Below are 17935 nucleotides of genomic sequence, written 5' to 3'. Positions count from 1 at the left end.
TCCAGTTCCACCCATGTCAATGCAATGGTAGTTAGAATACCAAGATTTAAATGCTGAGTTTGCCATGGGGCGCCTGGGTGGTGCAGTCGGTTAAGTGTCTGAGTGTTGGTTTTGCCTCAAGTCCTGATCTCCAGGTTGTGAGAGCGAGCCCCGCAGCAAGCTCCGCACACAGCATGGAGTCTGCTTGAGATTCTCTCTCCCTCTCCCTGCCCCTCCCACCCGTGTGCACACACGCACGCGCTCTCTCTCTCTAATAAATAAATAAATAAATCTTTAAAAAAAATAAATTCTGACTTTGCCACTTCTGAGCTTTGAAACCCTGGGTAAGTCACTTAACCTCTCTGTGCCTTGGTCTTCTCATTTATAATTACAGTATCTCTCCTATTGTTGTGAGAGGTATACTAATTAATACAAGTTGTGACAGTTTAAGGAACACAGGTTGTGTGAATTCAAATAAGAATGCATGCAAAGAGCTTAAAGAAAGCCTGGTATGTGATAAGTGCTCAGTGAATAATAACCATCCCTCTTACAATTATTGGCTTCTCTCCTGTGATTATTTCTTAAGATAGGAGGCGGCTTTAACAATTAATTTGGCTATCATAGATTAATGCTGAGAGGTAATGATCCAGCTATATTCTGAGCCCACTGGCTTAAACTCCTTCATTTGGCCACGTTAGTCAAGGTCACTGACTCAGGTGCAGGTACTGTGAGGACCCAGCTTGGCGGGCACAGACTGTACGAGGTAGGGACATAAAGGGCCACCCAATCATGCCTCTGTGACTGTGAGCTATGTCCTTATTGGTGACTTTCCCCTTGGCTGGCTTTCAGTAGGATTAAAGGTGTGCTTTAATATCCCAACCCCTGACAAAAGTCAAAGAGGCATCTATTAAGACAGGCGGGGCTCCTCGGGTAAGAAGAGTTTGAGACATCCCTCTCCCACGCAGACTGGACCTTGTTCTTACATACCTCACCCCAAGCTCTCCTTCCAGATCCCAGGGAAGAGGACTTTCTTAGGGTGGAGATCAATGCTGAGATCAATTCTGCACAACTGCTGCAGAAAAGGAAACGAGCCTCTTCTTAGGCACTTACAGCATGAATCTTGTCTTTAAATAAATAAATAAATAAATAAATAAATAAATAAATAAATAAATAAATAAGACATTAAGAAGCTGCAACTACCAAACCAAAGTCTACTGTTGAAAGAAAGAGCAAGCACGACTTATGACAGAGCTGAGTGTGTTGCAGTATGCCCTAGAAATGAGAACCACTTTAGATCATTGTTTCTCTTGCTTTCAGGAGGACTCATGAGACTCAGCACGCACCCTGGGTTGGAAAGTCGTGAAAACTGCATTAGCATGGCGTGTTACCGCGCTCTGTGTCCCAGAACCCCTCGACGACCCGGAGGCAGCACAGATTGGTAAGCATCACCGTCTCCGACGTGCTGTCTGTGCAGTAAACAACCAACATTTGTCCCGGGACGCCCCGGGCCCTGGAGGCCACAGAGCACGTAGGGGCTCCGCTCGGCCTGGCCACTTGCTGTCTGCCTGACTTGGAGCAAATACTGCAAATCTCTCCGAAGTTCCATTTCCTCATCTGGGACACAGGGAGCCAAATACTTCAGTATATTAGTCAGGATGCTTTCTTTGGGCATCAGTTACGCAAAAAGCCTGACCTGAGTGCTTTGATAACCAGGGGAAGTCCCATCTCAGGTAACAGCAAGTACGCAGGTGTGCACGTGTGCCAGGAGCAGGGGCCTGCCTCTGCTCGGCTCTGGCCTCCTCCCTCTGTGCTGGCTTCCGTTACAGCTCTAGAAATTCCAGGCAAACATCCAGACACCACAAGGTCCAGAGTAGGGAAGACCGATGTCTCTTTCTACGTACCTCTCATCAGCGAAGAAAACTTCCCCTACCTCCCGCCCCGCCAGCCAAGCTTTGCTCGGGCCTCACTGGCTTGAACAGGGTCACATGACCGCCTCTGAACCAATCACCGGGGACGGATGCCGTGCCTGGTTTCTTCGGCACTTAACCCTGGACTGAGGGCTGAATCACCTTTCCCAAGCCCAGGGTGGTCGGACTCTGCAGGCAAGGAGGAAGCAGGAGCCGGCTGGCGTGCAGATAACCCACAGTGTTTGCTACAACACCCTATCAAATTCTTATGAATAGATGAGATCGTGGATGAAAGTGGCCCACCCAGTGCCTGGAAAGTGGAAATAATAAAATAGCAGCTGGCATTTTTGAGGACTTACAATGTGCCGGGCACGGGACATGAATTCTCTGTATGCCCCTTTTACGGATGAGGAGACTGGAGCACGGGTGAGTTAAGTAACTTAACCCAGGCAGAGCCTGCATTTAAACTCAGGCAGTCTGACTGCAAAGTCCTACTCTCATGCCTGCATTCTCTAAGATTTCCTGCACTGGAATGGTAGTCAAATTCATCGCCCCATCTCTTCCCTAAGCTCAAGAACTGTGTGAATGTTGAGTTCAATGGGATTCACACACATGAAAAATTTTAAAACAATACAGTACAGCAGCTACTGACAATCTCGTGGTATAATAGAGGAAAGAACCAACCAATGTGCTGAGCATCGGGAAGACTGTAGAGGGTGATGCCATCAGTCGGGAAAGCAGCAGGGCCTGGGCCCTGGTGGAAGTGGAGGAGGGGGCACAATGGAGAGCACACCAGACTGGTGTAGCAGCTTGTAGTTCTCAGGAATAAAAAGCTACTTTTGGGGCACCTGGGTGGCTCAGTCACTTAAGTGTCTGCCTTCGGTTCAGGTCATGATCTCAAGGTCCTGGGTTTGAGGTCTGCATCAGGTTCTCTGCTCAGTGGGGAGTCTGCTTCTCCCTCTCTCGCTCCCTCTGAGCTCTCTCTCTCGCTCTCTCTCTCAAATAAATGAAACCTTAAAAAAAACAAAAGCTACTCTTATGTGACTTGGGCAAAGGGAAGTGGCTTTGGAATCCATTCAAGAAGTGGGGAAGCAGAGTAGGACTCGAGCTACATTCAAGAGAAAGTTTGAAGGCTGTTTTACTCATGAAAACTTGGGCTCATGAACTGCAATACAGTGGACCTCCTGAGTCATACCGCTTTTGTGCAAAAGACACCAAATCCCATCAGTAAACTTAAGAGTTTTCCTAGTGTTCTTGTAACTCATGCCTATGAACTCCGATCTATAGCATTGTAAACTTCCAAGACAGTTCGACATTGATGGAGAAGGCCTAGAATGCCCCCTTCTCCTGCTCCCCATCATGGCAAGACCTCCAGTAGATCCGAGTTGGATGAAAACAGGTGCTCAAGTTCAAACTCATGGTAACTATGCACCTATCCTCAACTCCCCAGTTTGGGGGCCCACGTGTTCTGAATGACTGGAGATTTGGACCCAAGCCTCCCATTCTTATGAAGAATACCTTGGGTTTCCCATTCAGCGAGGGCCCTACAGCGTCGAACACTAGATGGTATTTCCCAGAGGAATCTGATTTGAGGCAGAGGATTTCTCTTTATGTGCAAGACCTTTCCCCATAGCACCAACTTTCATGCCAAGAAAGCATCTCCAAGGACATGTTCTCGGCAGAGTTTCAGGTCATACCTGTTCTCAAGTTGATGTGTCTGGATCAAATTGCTACCTCTAGATCCTATTTAGAGTTTTGTCTGTTATCAGGTCTTGTTTATCATCTTTTACTTTATTTGGTCTCAAAATTACTTCCCAAAGTCCTCTGCAATCTGATATGTAGGCAACAGGTACCTCTCTAAGTTAGCAAAATAGATCCACGTTGGAGAAGGATGGTCTTTGGTGTCAGAGATGCAAGACGGCATAATGCTCCCTCCTGGCAGGGTGAACAAAGTCACGGGAGGCATCGATCATTGTTTGGCACATCCTTGGTGTTTTAAATGTTGGTTTCTTCTCCCTTCTGTCCTTTTCCCTTTATGGGGAGGGAGGGACGTTCAAATGTAGTAAAAGCAGGAGAGGACATAGGTAGCTTGCAGGATGCTGGGTTTTGCTACCGAGTTGCTGTGTGCCTTGGGACAAAACCTTTGCCTTCTCTAGTTCCGTGTCTCTCATCCGCAGAAAGAGGAGGTTGGATTTGATATTCCCAAAGTCACCTGTATATTTAGAATTATATTTTTATTCTGTACTGTCTACATTCCCCGAGTTCTGAGTCACAGGAATTTCCCCAATTCATCTATCACATCCAGGCTCCCCAGTCACCTCCCTCCAGCAGGTGTGACCTGTGGGACCCCTCCTTGCTTCTGGCCTGTTGTGAACTGGCTGCCATCTAAGATTAACAAGTACCTACCGACCACCTCTTGGGGGAGGGGAGGGGTCTGGCGGGGACCCAGCGACAGTGATCTCAGCAGGGTCTAGACTGCTGGCAGTTCAATCAAAGCACCTGATAGCAGAGGAGTCAGTGGAAAGGAATGTGAGGTCACCTTGCCCTGTGGTTTGCAGCCTGTGTGTCTCAGAGACCTGAAGTTTCCTCCGAGCCTCTGGCAGCCGAGGGGCCGGGGAGGCAGAAACAGATGCGCCCAGCCCCGCTCCACCGCAGTGGGTTCACCTCTGATTTATTTACTTCCCAGCTGCTGCAAAAGTTTCTGCTGGCAGAGTCTGTTGGCTGAAAAGAAAAGAAAAGAGCTTGAAAGCCACCAATTTCACCTCACCCTTTCCTTTTACAGATAAGGAAACTGTACTTCATACTTCAAAAGCCTCAGAATGATTCCTGTACCCTTGAGACAGCAAGTCCACTTTCAGGTAAGTTATCCTAAGGAAGTAATCGTGGATTTGTGGAAGCTTCAAGAATGTTCACCATAGTATGACTTTAAATGGAAAATTGGGAACCCTAGCAAGAAAGGAGTAGTTGAACAAGTACTGGCACATCTCCAAACATGGAATATGGGGAAGTCCCATCTATCACAGAAGGAAATTACTTACGTGGAAAAAGTGATCAAGATATACTGCTAAATGGAACACACACACACACACACACACACACACACACACACGTTCAGCCTCTAATATCTCCATTTGTGTCATAGGAGGACTTTCTGGGAGCCTCTAAATGGGGCATCATTGTCCCATGATCATCTATAGTTGACCTGTGGCATGCACCTGTCCCTTCCCTCCCCTCCCAGCCCTCTCTCATGCACAACCTCTGCCACTGCCACCAAAGAACGAGCGTGTCCCTACCACACTGTCCTCGCCAGCTGCCCCCATGCTTCCATCCCCAGTGCATGGGAAATCTGCTGGGTTCTTGACTAGAGAGTTAACTCTGAGCCACATTTTTTTCCTGGTCCTAGAGCAGGTCCATGGGCCCAGAGGCACAGAGTCTTTTCTACATAGTTCCATCCATTTCTGGTCATCACTGCCTCTCCAGCAGGTCTCAAGTCCAGTACTCCAGCCAGAACTAGAATAGACCTCACCAAACCTTCCATTCTCCCCTTCTGCTTTTTCTTTTCTCCCACAAAACAGCAAAAAAACCCACTTCTCCCTATTCCTGATATCGTAACAATAACCATTTGCGTGTACATAAGTGCAGACAAACAGCAGAATGTGTTTTGAGGGTGGGAAGGTGTGATAGAAGAGTGGACCCCCCCCCGAAATGTCCATGACCTAATTCCTGGAACCTGTCAGTCTGTTACCTTACATGGCAAAAGGGATTTTGCAGGTAGACATGAGAGATCTAGAGATGGGGAGGTTATCCTGGTAGGCGTAGTGTGGGCACAAGGGTCCTCGTAAAACGAGGCAAGAGGGACAAAGTCAGAAAAAGGTGATCTGGCAATGAAGTAAGATCGGAGTGCTGAGCTGTGAAGATGGAGGATGTGTCCACAAGCCAAGGAGTGCCAGCAGCTTCTAGAAGCTGGGAAGGTTAAGGAAACGGATTCTCCCCTGGGGCCTCCAGAAGGAACATGTCAACATGCGATTTTAGCCCATGAGACTCAACTCAGACTTGTGACCTGCTCAATGGTGAGGTTATAAATTTGTGTCACTTTAAGTCCCTAAATTTGGAGTAACTGTTAGATCAGCAGTAGGAAATGAACATTGGAGCTTCAGGAAGACGGCCGCCATGCCGGGAATAGCCGCCAAACTAGCCGACGGTATATGGTCAGGCCAGAGTAAGAACATTTTTTCCTTATCTGTATTTCACATCTTTACTAAGATGAACACACATAACTTTTGTAATAAAAAAATGAAAAGTTGCTGTCTTCAAAGCGAGATGTCTGATGACCCATTGCCTGACCGTCCTGGCAGGGAGGTGGCCCCGGGGTCAGCTGTTGGCCGCAGTGGGGAGGGGGAGAGTTAAGGGGAGGTCCTGCCTACAGCCTGCTCCGTCTCTAACACCCCTTGATCTACCCAGGGCAACAATTCCAGGAACTCCTGGGAGATGGCTAAAACAGCACTGCAGAGCACAGTGAGCTGAGAGGATGAATTTAGAAGTGAGCAGGCACAGAAAGGAAAAAGAAAGAAAACTGAGGGGAAAAAATTCCACGAGGGGAAAAAAAAGAAAAATTAAAATATGACATGAAAGTGAATCCTCAGACACTTTCGAATCTATATGAAGGAGGCAGATAGAGCAAAGGTCAATCCACTGGCTAGGCCGAGCAAATGCATGGCGTGGAGGGATATTTGCAGCACCTTCTTTCAGCAAATTCATTGGGGTTCCTCCCATCAGGACATCCATCCAGGCCCTCCCAAGAAGTAGCCCTTCCTGCTGGTTTTTCTTAGCCCTTTCTTTCCCACTAAACTATATCTGTCATATTCTAAAAGAACTGTCAAACATTTAAGTCAATGTCATAGGGCAGAAAGGAACGTGGTACATTCTAGAACCAGCTCTGCCCAATAGAAACGCAATGCAAACCATATATGTCATTATTAATCTGCTGGTGGTCACATTTAAGAAATAAATAGATGAAACCAATTTTTATAACATATTTTATTTAACTCAGTTAGCCAAAATATTATTTCAACACATCAACATTAAAATCATGCTAATGAGATATTTTACATTCCATATTTTATGCTAAGCCTTCAGGATTTGATGTATGTTTTGCACTTAAAGGACATCTCAGAGGCGCCTGGCTGGCTCAGTCAGTACAGCATGCAACTCTTGATCTCAGGGCTGTGAGTTCAGGCCCCACATTGGGTGCAGAGATGACATGAAAAAAATTTTTTTTTTAGGTAAAGACACCTCAGTTTGGACTAGCCACATTTCAAGTGCTTACCAGCTACATCTGGCTAATAGCTACTGTATGTAAATGCAGGTCTAGATTAAAAGAAATTAAAGAGATATAATGACCAAGGCCAGTGAGTGATTCTAGTCTGGATCCTACTTCTAGAGAAAAGAGCTGTAAAAGACATTTTTAGGGGAATTGAGAACATTTGAACCGGAACTAGACAACTGAGGAAAAAAGGGACTATAGACTAGTTATTAGATATTATTATAGAATTATTGTTGTTTTAAATGAAAATTATGGGTATATGGGGTGTGTCCTTATACTTAGGGGATTTAGGCTGATGTGTTTAGGGGTAAAGTATCACGATATCTACAAATTATTTTTAGTTTTTATTTATTTATTTTTAAAGATTTATTTATTTGAGAGACAGAAAGAAAGAAAGCACGAGTAGGGGGCGGGTGCAGAGGGAGAGGGAGAAGCAGACTACCCTCTAAGCAGGGAGCCCGACACGGGGCTCGATCCCAGGACCCAGAGATCATGACCTGAGCAGAAGCAGACACTTAACGGACTGACCCACCCAGGTGCCACTACCAATTATTTTTTAAAAGAAAGAAGCAAAGAGGGCAAACTGTTAATAGTCGTAAAGACCAGGCAGAAGGTAGATGGATGTTCCATGTACTGTTCTTTCAACTTCTCTCTCTTTCTGAAATTCATTATAAAAACTTGGGGAAAACACATCCACACACATCTGCTCTAGAATGTGTTCTAAACAGGGACAATTTATCTGTTGAAGGCCATTAATCTGCTGAACTAATTGTGCTAAAATATTTTTTAGGGTAGAATATTTTATGGAGGAAGCAGCCTGGTTAGTAGTAAAAACACTTAATGTGAAGACAAAAGATCGAGATCCAGTCCCAGGTTTCCCATTTACTCATTCTCTAACTTGAGTAGCGCTATTTTAGAAGGCTTCAATTCATACACATACCATATGTATTTGGCTCTTTCAATAGGAATTCCAGGCCTTGGAGCCAATGAGTGAGGAAGGTACTTTTTTTTTGGAGGAACCCCGATGATATCATTTTGTTATGTGTCCACTTGGTTCATGATGCTGGCATCCTGGAAAGAGAAAGTTTTGCCGAAGCCTCTGTCTCCAGCCACATGGTCCTAAGCTATGGCAGCAGAGCCTCTGGCTAGCCTGGTGGCACGCCGTTGCTGCACCGGCAGGAGATGGATGGGCAGGCTGGCTTAACCGAGAGCTGGAAGTGGCCATGAAACTATGAAATGACAAATTATATCTGGAAGTAGAAGTATTCAAATAATGTGGGAAAGGGTCATCCCTGTGGACAAAGAACACCAGACAGCCACAAAAATAATCTGTTTTGGAATAGTGTCCATTCATCCTCAGAATACCATAGTCAGTGTAAGATAAAGATGAAGCAGGTATGTGGTGTCCACATCTGTCATTTTAAATCAGCCTCAGAGGAATGAGGCAATTTGCCAGCATCAAAGAAAGAAGGAAAAATAAGAAAGATTCTACTAACTACAACAAAAGTTCTCAGAGAAGTTTTGCATGTCTGTGTTCTCCCTAAAAATTGGTTGAATTGGGTTTTTTTCCTCATTGCCAGAGTCAGGAATATAATACAGGCCTCTTATTCTCAGTGACAAACCTCAAAACTCATTTATTATCCCCAAACATAGACCCTATGCAAATGGAGAAGTAACTATTTCAGAAATTCTATTCTGGTGGGTTCCATTTTTTATTCCGTCAAGGATCTTAATACTTCTGATGAAGTTACATGTGCCTCTAACCTCCCTCCATGTTTTTTCTACGCTGCAAAGTCTCTCTTTTACTTAACTTCAAATTTTTGAGATGATTTCTTTCCTCTTTTCTGTGGGTAACTTCGATTGCCTTTGTTCCCTTCCCTGGGTCTGCTCCATTAAGCGCCTTCAGGACCGAACATCTGTCACCATAGCACACACACACCTGCGTGGGTGCACACCTTTACACACACACACACACACATGCACGCACCTGAAGAGACTCGTGCATTTGAAGACCACACTCAAATCCCAGAGGTTGAGACTGCCCTCAGAAATCATGATTCATTCTGTCCCTCCAAACCTTATAACATTATGACATCTGGTTAAACTTCTCAAGTTTGGACCAATTGATGTAAAGAAGGCCAATGCCTTATTTAAAAAAAAGTCTCATCTATAGAATATCTTTAAGGATATGGAGTTTTGTGTTATTTCTATTTTTTAACTTCACAGGACATATTAATTGAAAATCCTTTTAGAATGTTGCTCAGTCTACTTTGTTCAACTTCCCTGTAATTAGTAGCCACAACTTTAAAAAGTATTTGGATCTTCAAAGAGTTTTCTTCTTAGCAGTTGAGCTCTTTGCTCCTACAATCATATACTTAGGCTTAATAAACAGTTTCTTCATACGAATGTTTTTTAAAATAGTAAGCTTCATCTCCTACCTCTGGAATGACTAATCTCTAAAAGGAGTGAGTGTGGATTAATGGTGTTTAACTGTACCACGTATCTAACTGGAGAGCGTGGAGTTCAGTCAAGATTAAGTGAGAAGGAAGTTATCCCAGATGTTACTAAGTACAGCGCTGCTGGGCAGACCAGGATTTCAGGAGTGACCCGTCTGGTGCGCAAAGCAAAGAAACAAACCATTGAACTAACAACCTAACAACGTTTACTTAAAAGCTAAGGAAAACTCTACAAAACTCAAAGTCTGATGGCCCCTGACCTCTTTGGAAACTAGTTTTAGGCTGTCTTGGCTGGTGCATCTCCAAAGAAGGAGAGGGAAGAGGGGTGTACCTCTGAGACCTTCTGGCCCCTCCAGAAATTCATCAGATTTCTGATCAATGTTCTTAGGGATTTTTTTCTCAGCAAAACAAGCTATGAAATTCCACAGATTTTTGACATTTATGTTCATAGTCTGAATGCATGCTTCCAGTTTATATAGACAAGTCCCTGTGAAAAAACCAAAAATGGCATATTCAAGATCAGAACGAGAATTGCTCTTAGACATTGAGCTGAGTACTTGCTTCCCTTAACTATGGGAACAGGTGCAGCCCAGAGCAAGGGCTATAGCAGGGATGGTTTCCAGGGTATAGACAATCTTGATATGTCATTTTATTTTTTATTACATGGATTTCTGTATTTTTACATGAAACAACTCAGCAGAAAAGGAGCATATAAAAATAAAATTGTATGATGCAGATCAATTATGAAGGTTAACAGACTTTTCAAATAATACCTGCTAGTAACTAAAAATAAGATGAACAAAGGCAGAGACCAAAGATTTACCACCTGTGACTTGATCTTTTCAAGAAAGACTCAATGCTGTTTTGGTCAAGGGGCCAAGTTAGACTTTGAAGGCACGGCGCAATTCTCAATTTGTTAATGACTCACCCTGCAGCCCAAGACAAGTCACTTATCTCTGTGCCTTGGGAAGGACTCTTGTGAATAATAAAGACACAAAAATGGAAAGTCCGCTGTGAACCAAGAGACACCACCCATCTACTGAAATCCCGGGAAAAATTCAGGAAGGTTTGGGATTCCCCACCCCTCAGCCCTGAGAGCCTAGAACTGCTCTGTGTCAGGTAGTCTCCAGTCATGAAGACTGAGTCTAGTGTGTTTCCAGAGGACCCCCACAACCCTAAATCTCCCCCAGAAAACCAGTCCATCTTTCAATGTCCATAGGGTTTGGAGGTGTCAGAGTGCTGGGCCTTCCAGCCATACCAAGAACAGGATTCATCTCCTAAGGTCAATGTTACAACTGATAAGACCCTCCTGAGTCCTCCGGATCAGCCCTGGCTCAGATCTCTGAGTTAAACCTCCTTAAGAAACATCTAGACTTCAATAGCTTTCCAAAGGAGTTTTTAAAAAAGGGGGGGGGAGAAGGAGCCTGGTAAACTGGCAGCCATTTCCCTGAGTTCTATTCTTTTTTGGGATCCTGTTGTGCTTGGTACGTACCTGTGACTATAGGCATGTCCCTCATGAAGCACAAGGTGAGAATCGGGGCAGAGAAGACAAGAGAGGGTTATCTGTTTCTTCCCCATCCAGATGAAATTTACGCAAAACAAGGGGCACCTCCGATCTGTAAGTGGCGGCTGGCCTGCCCATCAAAGTGCAGTGCGCTTGGTTGACCAGCCTTGGTTGAGGGAGGATGAAACCCTGAATACCAGGGACCGAAAGATTGCTTCAGACCATCTTTTGAAAGCCTAATTTCTTTAGCTGTCCTCCTATTCATGTCAGTCCGCAAAGACTTAGCGTTCAGGTAAAGCTGCACCTGCCGAACACCTGGGGCCTTGACGCTGTGAGTCAGAAGTCGTCCCCCACTCTCAGAAGCCTGTCGTAGGTTTGGGATATATGACCCTAGTAAAGTTGTGGCATAAAAAATATGAAGACTGCTGTCAGTCTCGGGCAGCTCAGTCCCCTGTCTCCAAGTGACAAGGGCAAGAACATAAGTCTGAGTCGAGGAAAAACCTTTCCCCACAGCATGAAAGAGGATGGGACACAGTTATTTTTCAGGAACCTGGACCGATCACGATTTTTTGTAGCAGAAGCTAGAAAGTAGGTGAGCCGTCCTACTGGGTGCATTTCCACGTCTTTCCTTACGTCTAGCCCCCGTTAAAGGTTCGTGTTACAGGTATCCTGAGGAGGTGGTCATCTGACTCCTCCTGTGTGTACCCCTTGTTTGCAAGAACAGGATTGGTACGCGCTCCGGGGCTGGCAGAAATGCCAGACAGCACACGAAGTAGAAATAAAAAATGGTCCTCAAAGGTCCTGGAAGAGTACAAGGAAGTGCAGGGCACTAATGGAATAGCAAGAAAAAGCGTTCGTGTGTCACCTCTGAGTCTTCCAGAGAAGCTGGGGACCAGGAAGAAAAGCAGCACCGCTGAGACAGAAATTTCTAGCATGTGATTTGCCTGAGTTGAGAGCAAGGAAGTGAGGGACGCTTTTTCTCAGGACCGGGTCTGTATCAGAAGCTGTAAGTGGGATGGGTATGGCAACAAGGTTGGAAGATACTGAGAACACTGGCTTTCTGGAATGCTCCAGGAAAGGGGGGTCCAGGCTAGGCACTTGAGGACTGGACAAAATAATCCAAAACCCAGAAAAGTCTACATCAGTCTTCATCCTAACTTAGCATGTTGGAACAAATACCTATATTTATACTGGCACCCCCGAAGGATATTCACACTGGTTGAGAGTAGTAATGTTGGAATGCAATTCCATTTATAGCTCAGTCGGGAAAACTTAAAAAAGAAAGTGTGACGACAGCTAAAACTCTTTTCACGTAAATAAACAAACAAATCAAACCTTTGGGGTTATAGCAAGAAAGCCCTAATGAATAATGCTTCAATCACTTGATCTAATAATCCCCCATTTCTTCAAGAGAAGATCAAAGCCTCTAAAAACAAAAAGGAATCATGGAGAAGAGACCATAGTGGGAACAATGTTTTAGCCCAATCTGTTCGGGAACCATTCACATGTATAGACCCACACACTCAAGAGCTATGGTACCTGTCACGTGAGAACCGATGCAAAAAGGTTACCAGCATATTAGTAGCACATTCACAAGGCCTAGACTTTCCTTTTGCAGATAACCTACGTTGAAACCTTGGGGTAGTGTCTGAAGAAGGCTTAAGTCAGTGGCTCTCCCTCCCTACATCAATGGCCAACTCTTTTTTAGGGACAGTTCTAGCTTGCGCTGGACCAGGGAGCGGCTATAACCAGACCAAAATTCTGATCCCTGTGACGCTCCGGTTTGTAACTTGTGGTTGGTAAGACAGCTGAAAAGTAGCACTTCACTGAGACCCTCGACAATGTGGTTAGCACTGGTTCCCCATCCGGAATTTCGTAGCGGGTAATCGCCGACAAACTCAACTGTTCTGGGGTGCAAAATCTACCAAGTTGTGAGTGGGCAGTGTGGTAAATGGTGATAAACTCCAGAATCACACTGACTTGAAACCAGACCCACCTTCCACTAGCCATGCATCCCTGGGTGAATTACATAACCTTCTGAGCCTTAAATCCCCATTGAGAAGGTGGGGACAACAAAGGTAAATCATAAAGGTCTTTTTGTGAGGATGAAATAAAATAATGTATATTGTTGGCATAGGGATTGATGGGTAGGAAGTACTCGCCATGTTGGTTCATAATAATCATCATTAGGCATTTAGGGTAAACGGAAAAGTAAAAAGCATTCTACAAGATCCTCAGATCTGTCCCAGCATAGTTTAACATGTCAGTTAGCCCTTTTTTTGTCTGCTTGTTTGTTTCTGCCTCCTACCAATTGTGCCCAGGGTGGAGCCTACTTTCTGCAGTAGCTCAAAGCTGTCAGGCCCTTTCTGGCTGAGCCTCAGCTACAAGAGCCCCAAGTTCAAGTCTGACTTGGAAGCAATAGGTACTTACTTTCTGGTATAGGACAAACATTCCTTAGCCGCTAAGCCAGTTGGTCGGTAAGTACTACTGTTGTGGTCCTTCTAGCCTGGACCCCCTGGCCTTGAATGACCCTTCGGAGCCCCTCGTTTTACCTCTCCTCTCCAGGCAAGCCTTCGCTTTCCATCCCATTTCTCACTTTACTGCTCTGCAGGTAATCTTTCCCGTGCCTCCCTACTGCACGTCCAAAAGGAACAGAGGGAGCTCCTCCTAAAGCTTGCTCTGTCCCTTATTTTACACCAACATTTTTCAACAGCCGGAAGCCACTGACTGTCCTCGAGCCAAGAAAGAGCTTCTGTCTTTCATGAAGACAGCCTAACTCCCAGGGCAGACTAACCCAGGAGCAGCAAGTGCCTAGAGCCCACAGTGCTGAGGCCCATGAAAATGTTTTAATTTCTTTCAAAATTTGAAGGAAAAAAATTGATAAGAATGAATATATAATAACAAATCCAGCCTGGACTATATTTATATTTATGCTAGTACAATCATAAAATACATTTTTTTAAAGATTTTATTTATTCATTTCAAAGAGAGAAACAGGGAGCACAAGCAGGGGGAAGGGCAGAGGGAGAAGGAGAAGCAGGCTCCCAGCTGACTCGGGGTTCAATCCCAGGACCCTGAGACCATGACCTGAGCCGACGGCAGATGCTTAACCATCTGAGCCACCCAGGACCCCCATAAAATACATTTTTAAAGTATATTTTTGTGGAGGAAGGGGCCCACAAATATCAAAATATGGCCCCTAATATGGGGAAGGCCTGATGCAAAATCATCCACCACCCATCCCCACCTCCTCCTCAACCCATCACCTCCCTCTGGCTGGAACAGGACAAAAGTTGTAATGACTCATTTTTAAGAGGACTTTCTAAACAACTGCCAACATTGATTATACGTAACTTGTCTCTATCCATCTTAAGTCTAACCCAGATTCCTCCCCCTATGCCCCCGGCCAAATACAAACTTCTGACGTCAAACCAGTTCCACTCCAGTGGGATCACACCTGCCTGGGCCAAATGAAGGTCCAGCATGGGGTAACCTTTCTCAAGGAGCAAAGCCTCACTTCTGGGATACTAGAAAAATCACACCTAAATGGGTGCTGACTGGATTTATCACAACATATGGCAGTGGTTTTCACTGATTAATTTGAACTCAATTAAGCTGAACACCCGGTTGACGAAGTTGGTTGGCAATGAGGTCTCTATCCCTACTTATGAAGCCATAATGCAGGCTTCTCCAGCTGCACACTTGGTTCAAAGTATCCTCAGTTTGATGCAAGGTACAGGAAAAAAAAAAGCAATATGAAACAAAAGAGACGGTTTTCTTTTACAGTAAATTTTGGCCATGATTTGGATGGATGCTGGGAAATTTCTTTGACCAAAATGTTCGAGTCAGTTGCCAATTAGGCATAGGGGCAGATCAATCTCGATCAATACTTGCAGGAAACTTAAGCTTTGAGGGGCGCCTGGGTGGCACAGCAGTTGAGCATCTGCCTTCGGCTCAGGGCGTGATCCCGTCGTGATGGGATCGAGCCCCACATCGGGCTCCTCCGCTATGAGCCTGCTTCTTCCTCTCCCACTCCCCCTGCTTGTTTCCCTCTCTCGCTGGCTGTCTCTATCTCTGTCAAATAAATAAATAAAATCTTAAAAAAAAAAAACTTAAGCTTTGAGCTTTGTGTTTTAGTCAGTGCATTTCTAATTGTCATGATGCTCTCCTGGGTGTGACTCTGTTATTCATGAAACACTGAGTCTGCACTCAGGGAACGCAATTACCCGCAAGGTCAAAGATACACCTTCTTCGTGGGGCCGACAGAGCCTCACTTCCTACTTCCAAAACCAGAGGAACACAGGAGACGAGTAGTCTGTCTCAGTTTGTACTTTCCTAAGACTGCTCTCTGCCCAGAGGAGTTTCACTCTATTCCCACAACAAAGAATCAGACTGGATAAAGAGATACCCCCCACACTGGGGAGGGGAGACTGAGCTTTGGTAGGAGCAGTGGGGTTGGTTGTCAAGAACCCCACCTATCTCTTGTAAGTTGTGTGTGAAAGAAGTTACATTAGTATTTCCTAAATATGAGCGAAGTAGAACCCCTTTTAAAGGGAAAAAATTTTTCTTTTAGGTTCTTAACTGTGTCTGCAGATGATCCCAGTGTGAAAAGCACTCACCCCCATTAATGTACAATGATTTTCTCCACTGCTCACATGCATCTATTAATAATCAGGCTTTTTCATTTCAATACTATACTTATTACAGTACATGACAGTACTTTTGTGAGTGCATATTAAACAGTTTTTGTACCCAGAAAACCACATCCTTTGACTGGTCCAGGCCATTTGAATCTTTCTATGAACGGTTTTTTTCCATCTTTTGCCCATTTGTCTTTGTACGCGTTAAATTATTAAGTAGCATTAATGAGGGTATGGTGCTGGGTGCACAATAGGGGTTTTAAAAATAGTGGTTGCATTACAAAACTAGATTTAGCATTTCAGTTATTGCCCTTCTGTTTGCAATGCCGGCCTTTTGAAAAGGAGCCCAGTGTTGGGTTTTAATTAACTCGGTCCTTTTTCAACAGTTCATTTCAAGCACCCAAAGGCAGACTTGAAGAGTGGTGTTAATTAAATCACGTCTAAAGTGGAGGGGATTTTAAGAGCTCATGGGGAGCTCTTCAAGGTGTGAAGCCTCTCAGATTCTGCCAAGGCAATAAGATTAAATCAGACTTGAAAACCTTATTTATGCATTGGCAGGGAGAATCAGAGTAAGTTCCCGAGTGTCGAGTGTCGTAGTTCAGCAAACCTCTCGCTCTCCCTTCTCCTCACTTCCACATCTTCCTTTTCTCTGAAAGACTCTCCCCTCCCCCTCTCCCCTCTCCCTTCCTCCCCTCCACACCCCTCCCCTTCCCTCCCCGCCTCCTCTCTTCTCCTCCCCCATCCTCCCCTCCCCTCTCTGTTCTGCTCACTATTCATCTTACCTTTTGCATACTAACCCAGACCTCACTTCCTCTGAGCTGGCTCCCTATCAGTCAAGAGCTATGGTACTGTCCCTTTGGTGTGATCGCTCGGCCCTTACTAGGTTCTCAAAGCATTCAGTTGGGTATGCCCACAACTTGGCACAGAGTCGTCGCTCAAAATATATCCTCAATGGTTACTGCGTGCTAGGCATAGGCCATGCCATATCATCCTTTAGCAAAGTCCCCTGAGGTAGGCCTTGTTTGTGTCCATTTTTCCAGACAGGAAAACTGAGGCTTAGAGAAGTTAACTTGCTCCGGGTCACATTAGCAGGAGGCATGAGGGCTGAAACGCAAAATCAGTTGAACTCCAGACCTTGTACTTTTAACTACTGTGCCATTCTGCCTCCCAAGTATTTGTGGAAAACATACTGTTCGATTTTTTTTTTATCATAAACTTGAACAAAACAGATTCACTGGCAACTCACCTTTGCTGGCCCCAGCCTCTGGTTTTTTAAAGCCATGCAGGTCAGAATCAGAAAGTGCGTGCTCTGCCAGAATGATTCAAAATAGGATTTATTTATTAAATAGGTGCTTGCACCTAATACAAAAATTAAAGTCATGAAAGGAGAAACAATGAAGATTCCCGCCCCCCACAGGCGGAGCCAGCCAGTTCCCTTTTCCAGAGGTAAATACCAAGATCTGTTGTGATCATGACAGGTAGGCCGAGGAGCTGCATTTCGTAAACTATGATCCCAACCCAGTAATGGATCAATTTCGTGGGTCCTGACCAGAATTCATTTTGTAATGTCATTAAGAAATATACATATCTGAAAGGATTGTGTTTCACGCAGCTTGTGTTTCGGTTTCACGTGTGGCGTCAGTGTACATCCGAGTCACACTCTGTCTCAGGAGGTAATGTTCAAAGCAATTTGGAAAGCCACTGGCCTGGTTGACCTAGAAATTGGAAATTATGAAGGCCACTTCCACGAGAACCTTCATTCCTCCCCTCTCATGAGTTACTTTGGAACTCAGCGACCTAGTGACCCCATTAAAGCAGAAGTCCCATTCCTCCTCTGTTCAAAGCCCTTCAGGGGCACCCATCTGAGGAGAGTAAAAGCCATGAGACAACAGGGATCTCTATTTGTTTGTTCTGTTAGCAGCCTAAAAAAAGTCCAAAGTCAAAAATATGGGCTGTGTGATATAAATAAAGCTGACTCTGTGGGGGAGGGGCTCTGGCAAGCGTCCTTCAAAGCAGCTGAAATTAAGAACGGATATTCGCAATTAGGGTCTGTATCTGAGATGAGCTATCTTACAATATAATTATAGGACATTCATGAAATCCCCTTTGGAGAATTCGGGGGGGGG

The 17935-nt window shown here is 44.9% G+C and overlaps 1 long non-coding RNA gene across 1 annotated transcript in view; it reads right to left on the bottom strand.

The window, feature by feature from the left end:
- Window positions 1-3665: 3665 nt before the first annotated feature.
- LOC103673477 overlaps window positions 3666-17935 on the bottom strand; it is a 17428-nt gene continuing 3158 nt past the window's right edge. Inside the window, exons 2-3 of the long non-coding RNA XR_571409.2 lie at window positions 4426-4607; window positions 3666-4098 (exon numbers count right to left, since the gene is read on the bottom strand). This is a non-coding gene — a long non-coding RNA (uncharacterized LOC103673477). The remainder of the gene's footprint in view (window positions 4099-4425; window positions 4608-17935) is intronic.

Source organism: Ursus maritimus, unplaced genomic scaffold, assembly GCF_017311325.1.
Source record: "Ursus maritimus isolate PB19 unplaced genomic scaffold, ASM1731132v1 scaffold_35, whole genome shotgun sequence".
NCBI lineage: Eukaryota > Metazoa > Chordata > Mammalia > Carnivora > Ursidae > Ursus > Ursus maritimus.
The sequence above is the reverse complement of the archived record's forward strand: the minus strand, read 5'-3'. Positions and strand labels throughout refer to the sequence as shown.